This window comes from Chrysoperla carnea, assembly GCF_905475395.1.
Source record: "Chrysoperla carnea chromosome X unlocalized genomic scaffold, inChrCarn1.1 SUPER_X_unloc_43, whole genome shotgun sequence".
Classification (NCBI taxonomy): Eukaryota; Metazoa; Arthropoda; class Insecta; order Neuroptera; family Chrysopidae; genus Chrysoperla; species Chrysoperla carnea.
In genome coordinates, this window is record NW_025408171.1 from 10,001 (window position 1) to 17,500 (window position 7,500).

The 7,500-nt window shown below is 28.4% G+C and overlaps 3 non-coding genes across 3 annotated transcripts in view; all 3 read right to left on the reverse strand.

The window, feature by feature from the left end:
* Positions 1 to 656, reverse strand: part of LOC123304360 — a 4,577-nt gene extending 3,921 nt beyond the window's left edge. Inside the window, exon 1 of the ribosomal RNA XR_006536387.1 lies at positions 1 to 656. This exon is cut by the window's left edge and continues 3,921 nt beyond it. This is a non-coding gene — a ribosomal RNA (large subunit ribosomal RNA).
* Positions 657 to 1,291: 635 nt separating this feature from the next.
* On the reverse strand, positions 1,292 to 1,446 carry LOC123304357. The gene has a single exon (XR_006536384.1). It is a non-coding gene; the product is annotated as a 5.8S ribosomal RNA (ribosomal RNA).
* Positions 1,447 to 2,399: 953 nt separating this feature from the next.
* On the reverse strand, positions 2,400 to 4,555 carry LOC123304366. The gene has a single exon (XR_006536392.1). It is a non-coding gene; the product is annotated as a small subunit ribosomal RNA (ribosomal RNA).
* Between the last annotated feature and the right edge of the window lie 2,945 nt (positions 4,556 to 7,500).

Sequence of the window (7,500 nt, forward strand, 5' to 3'; positions counted from 1 at the left end):
AATGCCTATAGATTAATATTTAATGGGTCGCAACGTCCTACAAGATGAGAAGTGCATACCTCGTTATCATACAATTAACAATATACAGCAGTGCATATATTTTTACTAAAAATAAATTCCTAATAAAAATTTTTGTCACATGCTAGTACAAATTGGTTGATTAACGATAAAAAGTAAATGAATCTCATCTTTCGACCTTTCGGGTTTCTCAGGTTTACCCCTGAACGGTTTTACGTACTCTTTAACTCTCTCTTCAAAGTTCTTTTCAACTTTCCCTCACGGTACTTGTTCGCTATCGGTCTCGTGGTAATATTTAGCCTTAGATGGAGTTTACCACCCACTTAGAGCTGCACTCTCAAGCAACCCGACTCTAAGGAAAGATTCACCTATCATCAATAATAATCACTACGGGCCTGGCACCCTCTATGGGTATATGGCCCCATTCAAGATGGACTTGGATGTATTATATAACAATAGGTTTATATTGAATCTTCCTAAACACTACATTCCCCAAGTGTCTGTTTATCAGCCACGGGGTTCAGTGCTGGGCTTATCCCTGTTCGCTCGCCGCTACTAAGGGAATCCTAGTTAGTTTCTTTTCCTCCGCTTAATAATATGCTTAAATTCAGCGGGTAATCTCACCTACTCTGAGGTCGTAAAAGTTTTTAGAAGTATTAAAACAAAAATTTTTTTTATATATTATGTTTTTGTTATATTTTATAAGTAAACAATTTTCTTAATTATTCATACTCAAATTTTTTTAATATTATTATATAATATTATTTTTATATTTATCTAAAGAGAAGAAAATAAAAAATAAATAATTATATATATTAATTTTTTTCGAGTATATTGAAAATTTTATTACAAATAAAATATTCCATAACAAAATATTAATATATAATATTTTTGTTTATTCTTCTTTATTTAATATTTTAAAAATATATTATTAATATCATTTATTATTAATATTATTATTAACATAAAGTTTTATAATATTATATATAAATGATAAAAAATAATATTGATATATTAATTTAAAAATGTCGACAAATAATAAAAAATATATAAATTTTAAATGCTATTAAAAACATTTTATATTTATTTTTTTCTTATATTTGGCGTAAAACATTCATATATAAATAATTTTACATTTCTTTTATAAAAATTTTATTTATCAATTTAATTAAATATGAAAAAATAAATTTTCTTTTTTAATTATTGATAAATTTCTTTTTCATAAAAAAAATTTTATGTAAAATAATCTTTTATTATATTAATATAATGTATACGACCCTCAGCCAGATGTGGTCCGGGAACAGTATCCAAGGACCGCAATGTGCGTTCGAAATGTCAATGTTCATGTGTCCTGCAGTTCACAAGTTGACGCGCAATTAGCTGCGTTCTTCATCGACCCACGAGCCAAGTGATCCACCGTCCAGGGTAATCTTTTTAAATTTTAAATGTAAGTATTATTATTAATAATAATCTTTATTTTTAATATAAAAAATAAAATTATTAATTTATATATCTTTATAAATTCTTTTAAAATAAAAAAATTTTTCTAGAATATAAATTATATATTTTATTTTAAATATATATATATATAAATTAAAGATATTATGGTATTAATAAATATATACATAACATTTTTGATATTTTTGTTAGTGCTAGCTAGATATAATAATTAATATTTGGTATATTTTATAGAAATGTATTTATTTTTTTTTTATAAATTATTTTCTACATAAAAATATATATAATATTAATATGGTACAAAACAAATGGGTTTGTTTTTTAACATAATAACTTTTAATAAAAAAAAAGAAATATCAAGACAAAACATAAAGAAATTTAAATTTGAAATAAATTTTATTCTTTAAAAAAATTTTATCTTGTGTTTTCTTTATTTTTATTATATAACATAGAAAAATAAAAATATAGATTATATCAATTATAATCTTATTTTATTTTTCTTAATAGAGATTATATACATATAAACAAATAATTTCAATATATTCTATTTTTAATTTCACTTTTTTATAAGAGAAATTATTTATAGATTTTATTAATAATTATTGTTTAATAATAATAATAATATTGAATATAAAAATATTTTATATGTAACAAATATATTATTAATATTTATATAATATTCTCTATATTATATGTATAGATATATTATGTGTATAAAAAAAGTTTGGCGTATTACTTTAATATGATATCATAACCAAAATAAATCTCTTTTAACACATAATTACTATTATATATTTTGAGAAAATTACATATTAATATGTTATTTTGTTAAAAAAAATATTTCTTATCAATAATATTTTTATTTTTTGGAATATTTAAAAACAATACAAAAAATATAAATAAATATATTTTATATATATCGTTAATGATCCTTCCGCAGGTTCACCTACGGAAACCTTGTTACGACTTTTACTTCCTCTAAATGATCAAGTTTGGTCATCTTCCCAGCAACATCGGCAATATCAGAAATATTGCCGCGTACCAGTCCGAAGACCTCACTAAATCATTCAATCGGTAGTAGCGACGGGCGGTGTGTACAAAGGGCAGGGACGTAATCAACGCGAGCTTATGACTCGCGCTTACTGGGAATTCCTCGTTCATGGGGAACAATTGCAAGCCCCAATCCCTAGCACGAAGGAGGTTCAGCGGGTTACCCGGACCTTTCGGCCTGGGAGGACACGCTGATTCCTTCAGTGTAGCGCGCGTGCGGCCCAGAACATCTAAGGGCATCACAGACCTGTTATTGCTCAATCTCGTGCGGCTAGAATGCCGCCTGTCCCTCTAAGAAGAATTATTTGTACGCCGGCAGTAAAAACCACATCAAAAAACTGCGTACCCATACACCATAACATATGCAACATAAAGCACAATATATACAAAATATAATCTTGATCGTTAAATCTCAAAAATACATGCATATATAAATACAATACATAACACACATGAAAATGAATGAAATGGGAAACAAACAGCCGATGGGCCTTGAGATGCCGGTAAAGTACGTCTATTTAGCAGGCTAGAGTCTCGTTCGTTATCGGAATTAACCAGACAAATCGCTCCACCAACTAAGAACGGCCATGCACCACCACCCACCGAATCAAGAAAGAGCTCTCAATCTGTCAATCCTTCCGGTGTCCGGGCCTGGTGAGGTTTCCCGTGTTGAGTCAAATTAAGCCGCAGGCTCCACTCCTGGTGGTGCCCTTCCGTCAATTCCTTTAAGTTTCAGCTTTGCAACCATACTTCCCCCGGAACCCAAAAGCTTTGGTTTCCCGGAAGCTGCCCGCCGAGTCATCGGAGGAACTTCGGCGGATCGCTAGCTGGCATCGTTTATGGTTAGAACTAGGGCGGTATCTGATCGCCTTCGAACCTCTAACTTTCGTTCTTGATCAATCAAAACATTTTTGGCAAATGCTTTCGCTTCTGTCCGTCTTGCGACGATCCAAGAATTTCACCTCTAACGTCGCAATACGAATGCCCCCATCTGTCCGTATTAATCATTACCTCGGAGTTCCGAAAACCAACAAAATAGAACCGAGGTCCTATTCCATTATTCCATGCACACAATATTCAGGCAAAATTTGAGCCTGCCTTAAGCACTCTAATTTGTTCAAAGTAAACGTACCGGCCCACCTCGACACTCAATTAAGAGCACCGCGACGGGATTGCAATTGGGGGCTGCCACCGCTCTTAACGGTTAAACACTTACGACAAATTACATAATAAAAATATATATAATGCATTAAATAAATAATAACACTAAAATATACTTTATACATAATCTGTACCACCCACCGGTAGGACGTCCCACATAACATGCTAGTTAAACAATGCGAGCATTGAACCAACAGTGTAGGACACAGATTCGACTACGAGCTTTTTAACCGCAACAACTTTAATATACGCTATTGGAGCTGGAATTACCGCGGCTGCTGGCACCAGACTTGCCCTCCAATGGATCCTCGTTAAAGGATTTAAAGTGTACTCATTCCGATTACGGGGCCTCGGATGAGTCCCGTATCGTTATTTTTCGTCACTACCTCCCCGTGCCGGGAGTGGGTAATTTGCGCGCCTGCTGCCTTCCTTGGATGTGGTAGCCGTTTCTCAGGCTCCCTCTCCGGAATCGAACCCTGATTCCCCGTTACCCGTTACAACCATGGTAGGCGCAGAACCTACCATCGACAGTTGATAAGGCAGACATTTGAAAGATGCGTCGCCGGTACGAGACCGTGCGATCAGCTTAAAGTTATTCAGAGTCACCAAATTAAACGATGCAAATTAAAATTTACACCGATTGGTTTTGATCTAATAAAAGCATTCCTTCCATCTCTGGTCGGAACTCTGTTTGCATGTATTAGCTCTAGAATTACTACAGTTATCCAAGTAAATGTGGGTACGATCTAAGGAACCATAACTGATATAATGAGCCTTTCGCGGTTTCACCTTAATTTGGCTTGTACTGAGACATGCATGGCTTAATCTTTGAGACAAGCATATGACTACTGGCAGGATCAACCAGGGAACTATTTGTATTTATAATATTAAATATATAATAATATACATGATATTTTTGTTTTCTTATTATAAGAAAAAAAATTTTCATACAATAATTATTAATATATAATAATATTATTACAATTTCATTTTAAATATCAGATGGTCTCACCCATTACTGATATAAATTTTTTTTTTTTTATATCTCTATTGTTTTAAAATTAATAGAAAAAACATATGAGATATATATATTATTATTAATTTTTTTTTTTTTCAAATATATATTTTATTATGTCATTTATATAATTTTTTTGCTTTTACAAAAAGAAATATATAACATGTTATTCATAATAAATATTATTGAATAAAAAAAAAAAAAAATAATTATGATTTTTGTCAGACCATCACCAAATGGGTCTTAAAATATTTCAAACATTTTCTCATACTCGTCGCTAGATTGAAAGCGTCATTTATTTTTTAATTTTATTTAAAAAGTTAATTTTAAATAAAAAACGTTATAATAACACTTAATATTCTCGCTTGGTATGAGGTGAGTCAATGTAATATTATTTATAAAAATAATTTTTATATAAATATTGTGTGCTCATATGGGAGTGTAAAGTTTAAAACTTATAACCCATGAACTTGCTTTGACAAAAAAATTTATATGTTATTCTATTTATAATCAATAATTTAATAAAAAAAAATTTTTTTTTAAATATTGATATAAAAAGATATACATATAGAGGTTTTTTTACAAAATTCTCATTAATTTTTTTACAAAAATAATAATACAATATTTAATATCAAAATAATCCAAACTGATTACCATCCAGACTATTATCAATATATATAAGATTGTATTATTATTCATTTCAATACATATTTATTAAAACTGAGATAAAATTTCATATATTAATAAATATGCATGTGTAAAAAAAAAAATTTTTATATAATAATTGAAAATGTTTTTGCTATTATTTTGTATACATACATTAAATAATTGATAACAATTTAATACAATGTACACCTAAAAAATAATAACAGCATATACATATTCGAAACATTACTAGCAAAAAAACCAAAATACAATATTAAATATCAAAATAAACCAAACTGATTACCATCCAGAATATTTTGAGTATATATATATATAATTTTGTATATTTTGCGTTCATGTTAATAAAATATATAAATGATACATATTTGAAAAGTGTTATTCTTCTTTCTGTTTTTTCGTAATATCATGGTGTCCATAGACATGCAAAAGCGTCATACCAAGCCATATACATACCTACACCACCTTTGTTGAATGATACACGAACAGTATGAAAATTAAACAACATATTCAATATCATTTTATATTATACTAAAATAAATGTTATTCTATTAAGAAAGTGTATATTTTTAAATTTGGCATTCATTACATAGTCAAAATACAATAATAATATAGATGATACATATACGATAATTGTTATTTTTCTTTCTGTTTTTTCGTGATATCATGGTGTCCATAGAATTGCAACGACGTCATACCAAGCCATATACAACTCTACACCACCTTTGTTGAATGATACACTTAGAGTATGAAAAATAAACAAATTATACTATATCATACTATATCATATATGTAAGACTGTTGAACATAATACCACAAAATACACTATTTCATATAGATATACATTCATTCTTGTCAACATAAAAGTACGTTATAAATGATACATATACAATAAGTTTTATTCCTCTTTCTGTTATTCCGTAATATCATAGTGTCCATAGAATTGCAACGACGTCATACCAAGCCATATACAACTCTACACCACCTTTGTTGAATGATACACGGACAGTATGAAAAATAAACAACCTATTCTATACCATTTAATATCATACTAAAACATGAAACAAATGTTATTCTATTAAAAAGTGTATTATTTTATTATATTTAGTATTCATTACACAGTCAACATACATAAATGATACATATACGATAAGTGTTATTCCTCTATCTGTGCATCCGTAATATCATAGTGTCCATAGAATTGCAACAACGTCATACCAAGCCATATACAACTCTACACCACCTTTGTTGAATGATACACGGACAGTATGAAAAATAAACAACTTATACTATACCATACTATATCATATGTGTGAGACTGCTGAACGTAATACCACTAATACACTGTTATACATAGATATACATTCATCTCATTAACTTACACGCACTATCCATCATATATATTAAAGACATTACACCCGGTGCTTCAAACTCAAAATATGATAATGTTTAAAATGGCTTTAAACATCATAAACTTTACAGAATAATCAAAATTTAAAGAAAAAAATTTTAAAAAAAAAATTTTTTTCAGCTAAAAATTTTTATTTTGGGACCAAAAAAATTTTTTTTTGCTTTTATCATATTTTATTAAATGAAATTTATGCATTATAATAAATTATTCAATAAACATTAATAATTATAATAAATTATTAAAAAATTTTTGGAATTAATGCAAATTTTTAGAAAAAAATGTATATTTTTTTTTTATATACAAATCGTACATGTTATATTGCGACAGGGTACCGGTATAATACATGTGATACATATGTAGATTTTCGAAAAAATTTTTATCCTTTTAAATGGTCCTAAATACTATATAAAGGTAAAATATATAGAATTTTTCGGGATTCATTAAAAAATTTTAGGGAAAAAATTTCATTTTATTTTATATACAAATCGTACATGTTATATTGCGACAGGGTACCGGTATAATACATGTGATACATATGTAGATTTTCGAAAAAATTTTATCCTTTTAAATAGTCCTAAATACTATATAAAGGTAAAATATATAGAATTTTTCGGGATTCATTAAAAAATTTTAGGGAAAAAATTTCATTTTATTTTATATACAAATCGTACATGTTATATTGCGACAGGGTACCGGTATAATACATGTGATACATATGTAGATT